The sequence below is a fragment of the Nasonia vitripennis genome (genome assembly GCF_009193385.2).
Source record: "Nasonia vitripennis strain AsymCx chromosome 1 unlocalized genomic scaffold, Nvit_psr_1.1 chr1_random0007, whole genome shotgun sequence".
Classification (NCBI taxonomy): domain Eukaryota; kingdom Metazoa; phylum Arthropoda; class Insecta; order Hymenoptera; family Pteromalidae; genus Nasonia; species Nasonia vitripennis.
This window is the reverse complement of record NW_022279594.1, coordinates 1,185,455-1,197,358: the sequence shown is the minus strand read 5'-3', so window position 1 is coordinate 1,197,358 and position 11,904 is coordinate 1,185,455.

Here is an 11,904-nt window from a genome sequence, read left to right as displayed (position 1 = left end):
CCTTTTTGGAACTAATACACGAGCTTGTTCTCCACCTCTGCCTTCTTCTTTTCTCCGCCTCCAAGTGCTATCTGGGAGCACCCACCCATTCCGTGACATCTGGCATCCCTACGTGGGGCTCAGCAACAGCCAAGACAGCAGCTGAGTTTACGGCAACTTTCCACCACAGTCATCTGAAAATTACTCAAATAATTTCTAAAGAAATTGGAGGAAAGCAGCACGTGGCACCAAGATAGCCACCGTAGTATACAACAGCGAAAAGTCAAGGAGAACAGAGAATTCAGCCGACAAAATCCACGAGGTCGCCGAGGCTCTCGACAACCGTCCGAGCTAAAAAAAAAAGAAAAATAACGCAAAGCATCGAAAAAGCAGTCGGCCGATTAAACAAGGAAGGCCTTGACTGCAAAGCAAGTCTCAAGAAATCCACAAAGTCGATCTTCGGTTCTTAAAGTCCATCTGGACCAACGAAGCCCATCTGGGCCAACGCACAAGCAGCAACACCCGTCGGCGCGAACTAACCACCGACGTGCCAAGCAGCTCAGCAGCCGTCGCTACAACCGGAGCCAGCACCAACCGCCGACACGCGCGAGTAACCAGCCAGCCCCAGCAGCGTCACCAGCAACCAGCATGGACAGGGTCATCGCAGTCGCGCTCAGCTTTCTGTAAGTCCCTCTTATTAAATATCCACGCAGCTTGGCTTCCAGGAACGAATTGAAATACCCATACATATTTTCGCGAACGCCAAAATAGCTACAGGGTAAAGTCCGCGCACCATAAGTCAAAGCAAAAAAAATTATACTATGGCACCTCCGAAAATAATTAGCACGGCAAGGAGCGCGCTCCGACTTCGCGCACGCAGCAAGGACAGAACATCGGGTGCAGAGAGCGATCCACAAGATACGCGAAAAAAATTAAGCCGGGCAAATCGGATATTTATAATACACCAGAAAATGTCGCAGAATTATCAAAGAGGAGTAACGCGTACGTTAAGCTCCGCTGTATTAGAGTCAAGCGATTCAGAAAACGAGATACACCGCACAAGAATGACGCGAAATTGGAGCACGGCTCAAAAACAGCTACTCGAAAATAGCAGCACGGTTCCGCGAAGAACCGTACAATCCAATCAGACGGATAAAGAAAGCCGTGAATTAATCGATATAAGGGCAAACAGCTCGGCATTATCATGTGCGGGATTACCGCAGGGCCCTCAATCTACTCAGATCAACATGAAAAATCTTGAGAGTAGATTGGAGGAATTGCGCTTAGATCAGTCCGTGCAAGTAGATGGGAACCCGTGGGGACCAATCGGACAGCCACTAGAAACCCCCGAACGCCTGGCGATAAATGCTAGATGTCAGCAAAATATCGCAAATTTGTGCGGCATGAAAAACATAGTGTGAGGCAAGAACGATCTAATCACTGACGGTCCCAAGCCTCAGGACTATGGTTTACCCACGGCCACCGATAGTATGCAATTCGTGGGTCTCCCACCCATGTTACCGATAGACAACTTAGGGCAAAAGGAAACAGACGGGGGAATGGTACGCGCGGAACCAACTATTGTAAACGTGGCGGGCACGTCGGAGTTTCGCTTGTCCAGGGAACAACTCCAAAGAATAATTAATGAGTCGATCCGGCAGTATAGTGAAGAAGAGGGCTCAGTACTCGGTGGTAAGGCAAGCCGACGATATCGGGTCCGCGAAGGCAACACTAAACAACGCGGAAAAACGTACGCGAAAAAAACACCGAGACGCGACGAAAAGACACCCGACAGGTGAGAAAGGTCGCACGAACAAAGAATGATATGGCGGCAATCGGAGAGGCGCGAGACAGGGAAAGATAGGGTTGCACGCGACAGTCAGAGAAAAATCAGAGACAACGTGCGTATTCAGAATATCTCGCGAGAAATTCGCAGAAACAAGTACGAGCCCCATAGCATCCGACGCTCACCGTACCGCGAAGCGGCCGCAAATTTGGACAGAACCCTGAAAACGCACAGTTCGCCCAGCCGGGCATTTATGCGATATAACGGCCACGCAACACCGAGCGACGCCAATACCGAATGCGTATTACGCGGATACGGAATCGGACAGTGAACACGATTTTGAGACAGAAATAAACGACGAGCTGGAGACAAGACAAGACGGAGCGCGCACATACGATGACTACTCGAGCGACACACACGACAGCGAATATGAGAGCAGCCCAGGCACCCGACCGGATTGCGTGATATAAGAATTAGTCAAAAGCGCAACAGACATAACATTCGACGAAAATTACGAAAAGCGGCGCAAAGCCTGGGAGAAAAAGCGCTGGCGCTAATTGCAATTAGATCAAGAAGCATTTGAGAAAGTAATCTATGAGGCAGAAATTTCCGCTATGATGATAATAATGGAAACGGCAACAATAATGTCGCAAATCTAGAAAATCACAACGCGAGCAACGGCTCCGCGAGTAAACTAAACGGTGACCAGAATTATAACAACGGGGATGATAGCAACAACGGCGGATAGCACGGCCGAAATCCGAACTTTAACAGTAATTCCCGATTTAACAACTACCAAAATAATCGCAATTACGGCCAAAATAACCGAAATAATTACGGCAACAATCGCTATAACAATCACTATAATCGCAATGATAATTACAATGATAACCACAATTACAATCGCAATAATAACCGTGATAATAGCCGCGACAACGTTCAAACAAATAACGAAACTAATAACCAAAATTTAAACTAGAAGCACGCTCGTCGCGTTCCTCAAGCGCCGAGCGTTGCAAAGAAGCACGGGAAAAGAGAGAAGAAAATACTATGGGCGGACAGCGCGAAAACTCAGCCGCGATTAGATTTTTGACAGCTGGTAGACAACCGCCGATTGTAAAAATAGAGAGCCCCCAGTTGAGGGGGTACAACGGTTACATTGTACGTACAATACAATTGGTCCGTACAACGCGCGTAAGATAATAAAAGTACTCGGAGTAACCCCCGGTACATCGTTTACACTCGGGCAAGCGGTCATACAGCTACAAGGGCTGCAATGTGACATTCACCTAGTGCCGAATGAATTCCCGATAAGCGAATCAGGAATCATCGGCTGGGATATAAACGCACATAAGGATTGCGTAGATGCCGCTAATAAGAGCCTAAGGCTTGGCGAAGTAATTCTGCCGTTCGAGGCAGACGAACAAATTACAATTCCCCCTAGAGTCAGGATGGTTATAAGCGCGCGCGTACGAAATCATAATGCAAAAATCGGGTGGGTTCCACTAACGGACCTACACCCTAACCTACTATTCGGCAATTTCAAAGCTGAAAATAATAATGGCCGAGTCTACGAAGAATGCATAAACATAAGCGAGTCTGAAATAACAATACCTAGCCCCGTTGTAGAATTACTTGATTGCGAAACAATCGCGGATAATACGTTGTACCGAGCCGATGAGGACGGCTCAGCTGAAAATATCGCGAATTTTACAGCGAGTTTGCGGCGCATGTTCAGCTGCGAAAAGCAAAAGAATTAATTCGGGCGGTTGTCAATGATTACGCCGGAGTTTTCGGCCTCGAAGGTGAGCCACTCCCGGCAACGCACTTACTGCAACATAAAATCATATTGAAATCTGATAAAGTCATAAGAAACGCGCGATTCAGATTCCCACCGGCTTTAAAGGAGCATATGCTCTTAGAGCTAGCCAAGCTCCGCGAGCAGAACATTGTAGTACCGTCAAACTCGAATTATTCATCATCACTTTGGATAGTCCCAAAAAAATCCAATGCGCAAGGCAACAAAAAGTTTCGCCTGGTGACAGATTTTCGTGCCCTCAACGAGGAAACGGAAGGAAGTTGCCACCCGTTACCGTTTACTAGTGACATACTTGAACATCTCGCGGCCGCGAATTACATTACGGTGATGGACCTTAAACAAGGGTACCATCAAATCGAGATGCACCCAGAATCCGTGCATCTTACAGCATTTTACGTGCCGGACGGTAATTACGGAAATCAACTTTTGCAATTTAATCGTATGGCGATGGGCCTTAAAGAAGCTACAATTACTTTTACGCGAGCCATGTCCCTAGATATGGTCGGTCTGCAGGGGGAGGAAGTCGAAATCTACCTCGACGACCTCATGGTATTTAGCGAAACGTTATACCAACATATGGTCCGCTTGCGACGCGTGTTAAAAAGACTGCTCGAAGCGAATTTAACAGTTGAACCGAGGAAATGCCAGTTTCTGAAAAAGGAGGCGCACGTTCTCGGACATATCGTCGGAAGCGATAGCATTAAAACTGACCCGGCCAAAACTAGGGCAATGGCAAAATACCCAGTGCCAACCGACCCGAAAAAAGTAAAACAAGCACTCGGCCTATTCAGTTATTATCGGCGATTCATAAAAAATTTCTCGGGGATAGCGCGACCGCTATTTAAACTCCTGCAAAAAGAGACAGAGTATATAGGGGGCCCGGAGCAAATAGTAGCGTTTAATACATTGAGAGAAATGATGTCAAAAGAACCCGTGCTAAAAGCCCTGGATTTAAACCAACCATTCATAGTGACAACCAATACGAGTGAGTGGGCGCTGGGCAAAATTTTAAGTCAAGGGAAGCTAGGAGCGGATCAGCCCTGTGCGTACGCTTCGCGCTGCCTGAATTAAAATATCCGACGTACGACAAGGAACTCCTCGCGATAGCATTTGCCAAAGATCAATTCCGCTACTACTTATTCGGACGTAAATTCACAATATGTACAGACCACGAGGCGCTTAAGCATTTTCATACAACCAAGAAACCGGACCTAAGATTTAACCGATTAAAAGCGGCGCTGATCGGGTACGATTTCGATATTATATATCGCCCGGGCAAGAAAAACGCGAACGCTGACGCGCTATCACAAAATCCGGTGATAAGCGAAGGTGAGGATAATCCAGAGCTGTCGCAAGTCGAACTATACGCGCTAGCAGACAAGCAAATAAAAGAAAATCCGGATGAAGATGCAAACGCCCCACCGGGCAGAATTTTTAGCACACGCGCAGTCAAAGGAGCGGCAGGAGAGAAAGCACGACAATCGTCATCGAGCCCCGACGATTCGAGCGAAGCCGGGAAAATAAAGAAAAAGCGGGACGTGAACGCGCTAATTTTCAGCAAAGATGATACGCTCGCAGTGAGAAACGAATTCAACGAGTTTTACTTGTGCCGCGCGCTGCACGACGTACACTACGGTGACGAGCTAATTCAAATACGTTGGTTCACAGAAGCGAAAAATCAACCGAACGTGTACGCGCTAGACTACCACGACGCGATAGGATTCGAGACGGTGTTAACTAGTACAATGCTAAAAAGAACAACGGGAAAAGATACGTACTAAGCAAAGATGAGAAGGCGCATATATTTAAAATACTACACGAGGCAATTGAACTCTACCCAGCGCCAGTGATCTCGCAAGTGGGAGCCGAAACGGCCCTTAACGCGGCGTCAGTTTCCGACGAGTCAATGATAATGGTAAAAACTGCAGTATCAGACAGCATCCGCGACGTAATTTTGCCGCCCGCGGCGTGGAATTACGTTAGAAATGTAAGCCCAGCAAGCGCTACAAGTAGCGCAAAAAGCGGTAAAAGCCGAAAAACCCCGAAAGTGAACAGCCCGAACAGCTCGTCCAGCAGCGAATCAGAAGGCCTAATACCTCCGTCGGGAAAAATAACGAGCCAGGAGCCCTTGCAAACGTTCAAATTCCCGATAGAAAGAGTTAACCCGCGCAACATACTCTTGCGACATAGCGCTAGCTCCGTAAGTAGCATGAGCGCAAACAAATCTCCAGCTCCCAAGGCACCCTCGCTGTTGCACGAAACGAGCCCAAAAGAAAATCATTCACGGCCAAACAGCAAGCCCATGACACCGAACGATGACCCAATACCGCTGCCCAGTCCACCGTGGCCGTGGTCCGAGCAAATCTAAAAGAAGAGACTGGCAGTCGAGATAAAAGCAAAAGAATTCGGTAGTAAAGAGGGGCTACAAATTAATGTATGGGAAAGAAAATCGACTGACGGATCGGGAAGAGGAAACGCGCAGCAAATAATCGCCATAGAATCGAATCGGTACGCGCCGGCAGAAAACGCGCACGTAGACGTAAGAAACGCGCAAATTCGCTACCCGAGCCCGCAGGCAGAAAGAATTCAGCAAGATGCACAGAAATTAGACTCGAGAAGCGGAAAAGTAATACTAGACTCACGGAAACCACCGCCAGCCCGAACGCGACAGAGCCCGAGCCGAAAAAATCTCGCGCGAGCAAACTCAGCACATCGCGCCAATGGACACCGAGTCAGAAATGCACGTGCTCGCGGATCCCGAAAACGTCGGCCCAGCCGAGGATTTTAGCGGCATCCCAAGGAATTATGATCGAAGGCCAGAGTCATCCGATGAGAACTCGTCAATCAGCTCGGGCAATGTATTAGTGCAAACGTATATAAGAAAAAAACGCTGTGCCGAACCGTATACAAAGCTAAGACGTTCAAGCAATATTCTTAGTTTCCCGCCAGGGAACTACTTATTTTTCTCACTAATCAAAATAGCAAAACTTGACATTTCGGCCACCGAGCTGCGACAGCAATTGCGAGTTTCGTCAATGCTGCAGCACTGCGGCGAGCCAGGCGAAACAGAGAAAATTCTAGTTTCAGATACGGACTACGGCACGGTTGACTGGGCACGAATTGTTTTCTATTCGCGCACGAATACGGGATAAACATCTGTATATACTATGATTTGCCAGGCGACACCCGAATTTTCTGACACATAATAGTGAATAGCCGCGATAAATATATTCATTTAAATCTAACCGGCCAGCATTTCACGCCGTACTTGCGCGTAAAAATACCAAAACCCGCGGCAAGGGCAGCAGCTAGACCGCGAAACCGCTCCCCATCAAGCGACACCGATCAAAGCTCGCGCAAATCACCGATCCTCGGCAGGATAAAGAAAAGAACGCGGAAAACTGCGCACGCGACGATTGGACTTAAAGCGAAGGGTCATACCACGCAGAAATCAGACGCCGTAAGCGAAGCGCCAGCGCCAATCGCAGCCAGCAGCGGTTCAAACGTCCACTCAATGCAAGTAGCGACGAGCGACGATCACGAAACCTCGAAAAGCCCTTCAATAATCGTGAATCTGGCGGAGTCCTCGGGCCCTGAAGGAAGCGGAACCCCGCAATTTACGAAATTCCAACACTCATACAACGCCCACCCTCCAAGCGCGAATATAAGTCCACAAATACCACCCGATACGAGTAACAGCACCGTAGCATCCTCTGCTGGAGAAAATATAGCCGCAGCCGAAGTTCATAGCAGCACATCAGCCAACGCGAACTCGACCGCGAGCCGAGGCCGATGCTCTGACAGACGAGAGCGGCGTCAGCACTGATAACGAGCGCATCACTCCCACAGACGACACCACGGGTGCAATGATCGAGGCAGCACGAAAAGACGAAAATTTAAAACGATACCTGGTAGCGGGAGCCAGGCAGCCGCGCGAAAAACCACCCTGGGCCATCCCAGAAGGCCAGGAGCTCCCTCCCTTCGTACACCTCCAATCATACAACGAACACCCTTATTGCTTCAGAGAAAATCTTGTATATTTAATGTCAGCGGATAACTTTATATCAACTGAAATTCAGGAAGCCTTGATCGAACGCGGCTACCTTGACGCCGAGGCCATGGTTAGCAAGCGATTTAATGAAGGAGGAATAAACTTTACGGAATTTAAAGAGATCCAGCTGATAGGGGTTTACGTTAAAAGGCACATCGATTACCGACCATTGAAAGCAGACTTACATAAATGTTTAAAAACATTGAGAAGCGTGGTACTCTCGCGTAAAATTAACAGCTTCGCAATAATTCGAGATTTAGCCATATTGACGATAGACGAGTGGACCAAATACATCGATTTGTTCGACGCCATAGTCACGAACAAGCATGTAACAGCAATCCTATATAAAAATAACTTACCGGTACCCCCGGTAAGCGAACGCATTAAAATTCTCAAAGAGTACCACGAAGCAGTAATGGGAGCTCATCGTGGCATATCCTAAATTTAATAAGGCATAACAAGGTAGCCAGCGATTTTTATTGGAGACACATGCGCTCGGACGTGAAACTATTTGTCGCGCGGTGCGCAGTGTGCCAGAGCAACAAGCTAGTACGGACAAAACCGCGACTACCTATGTTGATTAGCAATACACCATCGTTACCTTTCGTGCAAATTGCGTTAGACTTTTACGGGCTGCTGGAGCCAACGGAACGTGGCAACAGATACATTATTTCACTCTAAGATATGCTAAAAAAAAACAGAACAAGTAAAAATTCTAATAATTTTTTTCGTCTCAAGTACAAAATATATCATTTTAATTAAAAATAATTATATTTATAATAATGTAAAACAATAAATAATATTTTATAACACGATATATTTAAAATAAAATATAAATACACTTATATTTACTCAATACTTAGAACATTAAATCATTATAATAAAATGATAAATATTATTATTATTATAATAACGTACTCAATTCATCCGGCCATATGCTATCACGCACCCCACGAAGCATGACTTATAATACTAATAATACATTAATATCATTTTCATTTAACATTTTTTAACTTATAAATTTAAAATGATCTTATAATTACATTCAATAGAAATTAAAAATTTCAATATTATTGACTCAAATTTTTATATGAATTTACAAATAAATTTTGTAGTATAAACTAATAAACAGATAAATCAAGTCGCGCGGTAGCGCTACGAAGGCGAGTTTGAAAAGCAGACGAAGCCGCGGCGCCCGCGCTACTATTTACTTCTATGTTGAGGTTGGCATTTTTCATTACAAAGAAATAAATGCATTTCTTTGTTGTCTCTAATATATTTCGACTTATATCATGTTTTATTATGCCTAACTATGATTTTCAACAAAAATATTGATAAAAACAGCTACCTTTGATATAATAATACACGAGTGTGTCATCCACAAAATGCTCAAATCAAATAAAAAAATGTTAGGACCGTTAAGTTGGCCGCACAGCTATATACAGATAGATATTTCTTTTTTCATCGGTTTTCTGCATGCTCGCCCTGTTAAAAATAAATACATATTTTTTGTATGTATCTTTAGTATGTACTAAAAACATGTAATTTGCCTTGTAATACGTATTAAAAATATGTACTGATTGGGGACTGACTATTTAAAATATATTAAATATAAATATAAGTATTTGATGTGGCCATAAATGGTGTTATTATCCTTATGGTACTTCCATTTTAAAGGTACATTTTAAACCTGGAACTTCCCCTGTTTTTGCTGGTGCTCAAGATATAGCATATGCATTACGCGACAAATACTCTAAAGCAGTTGACGTTAACCTTGCGTCTGGATTTTACAAAAAAGTTGATTTCCCGAGTGGGCTTCGCCTACACACGTCGTTATTAAAAAAAATGGTGATATTCGTATAACTGGAAATTATAAACCTACGTTGAATTCACGTATAATAATAAATGAATGTCCTATTCCAAAACCTAGTGACATTTTCAACAAAGTAAAAGGAGCCAAAATTTATGCACATCTTGATATTACAGTTGCTTACACTCATCTTCCTGCTGACGACGAGTACAGTCATGCTTTAACCCTCAATACTCCTACACATGGGTTGGTTCGTCCTACACGAGCTGTTTACGGTGCAGCTAACGTTCCTGCAGTTTGGCAACGTCGATTAAAAGAAATCTTACAAGATCTAAAAAACGTTGAAAATTTTTTCGACGACACCATTGTATGGGCTAAAAGTTTCGAAGAATTGTTGATTATTCTGGAAACGTGTTTGATCCGTCTTCTTGAAAATGGTGTTCGTCTTAATCGACGTAAATGTGGTTGCTACAAATTCTGTAGAATTTTTGGGTCATAAACTATATACACAAGGCATTCATAAATCTTATTCTCACATCAACGCAATTCGTGATGCACCTAAACCTTCTACACCCTGCTGGAAAAAGTGAATAGAAATCAATTAGAATTCACCATTAAAGTCGATAAGATTTCAATTGACTTGAATAGTGAATCTTAATTCCGTTTTTTGCATTAGAACTTGATAAAACGTGATAAAATACGATAAAAATCAATATAAGTCGATAATACTCAATATGAAAAATTGCAATTGAAATCGATAGACCATGATCTTCTTGAAATTCTATCAATTTCAATTGCAATTTTTCATATTGAGTATTATCGACTTATATTGATTTTTATCGTATTTTATCACTTTTTATCAAGTTCTAATGCAAAAAGTGAAATTAAGATTCACTATTCACGTCGATAAGTGATCTAATCGACTTCTATCGACCTTTTCCAACAGGACACCTCAAGAATTATAATTGTTTATTGGTAAAGCTACGTACTACAATTCATTCATTCCTGACTTAGCTACAAAAGCTCGACCACTTCGGGACATACTTCTTACGTCATCTTTTCAATGGTCGTCAACTGCTGATAAAGCATACAAAGAGCTTAAAAATATTCTCATTTCTCCTCAAGTTTTGATGTCATACGACCCATTCTTACCTCTCATACTCGCCACTGATGCAAGCAAAGTAGGACTCGGAGCTGTTTTATCACATAAACTTAGCAACGGAATCGAAAGGCCAATTGCTTATGCGAGCCGTACATTAATTGTTACTGAACAACGCTATCCTCAAATCGACAAGGAAGCCTTAGCTATTGTATGAGCTTGTCAAAAATTTTTCAATTATTTATGCGCTCGTCATTTTACGCTGTTTACAGATCACAATCCATTGACACAGATTTTTCATCCTGAAAAATCACTTCCTATTCTTTGTATCAGTCGAATGGCTAATTATGCTGATTACTTAGCTCATTTCAACTACGATATTAAGATTGCGAAGGAAACTCGTAAAGATTCTAACCTAGGTAAAATACTTCAACTACTCGAAGCTGGTCAAGATCTATCTCGTCATGGATACAAAGCGCCTGAGTCTTCTTATAGCCTATCTTCAAATTGCTTGATTTTTGAACATCGAGTTGTGATTCTATCGTTTCTTCGTCAAGCAATTTTAAACAACATTCATTCAGCGCATTTGGGCATTGTCAAAATGAAAGGTTTGCCACGATCATTTGTTTACTGACCAAGAATTGATGCAGATATTGAACTTATTACTAAATATTGTGCTGAGTGTGCCAAGCATGCTCATGCTCCTCCTAAATTCAACACACATCATTGGGAATATCCTAAAGGTCTATGGGAACGTATCCATATAGACTACGCTGGACCAGTAGCTGGTAAAATGCTTCTAGTAATCACTGAAGCTTATAGTAAATGTTTTGAAGTCAAGGTCACAAGTTCCAGTACTAGCACTGCTACAATCGATATTCTCGATCAGTTATTCGCTACTTATGGTGTACCTAGCATTGTTGTTTCAGATAATGGCCGTCAATTTGTTTCAGATGAGTTTGTAACATTTCTTAAGATAAGTGGAGTGAAATATCACAAACTTACTGCTCCTTATCACCCTTCGACAAATGGTCAAGTAGAAAAATGCGTGGGTACAACAAAAAGAGCCTTACTTAAAATGGATACGACACAAGGTTCTTTGCAGCGGAATTTGAATGAATTCTTGAGATAATATAGAAAAGCTCCTCATTCAACTACTGGACAACCACCTGCTTTATTATTTTTAAAAAGAAAAATTCGCACACGATTAGATTTTGTTCGACCCGAACCTATCAACGAGAAGATTTCTGAGAAATATCAAGCTGATTTTATCAATACGTACCGAGAATTTAAACCACTTGAACATGTTTATTTTCTTTCCGGTAATCCAAAATTAGATAAATGGATTCCAGGACAAATT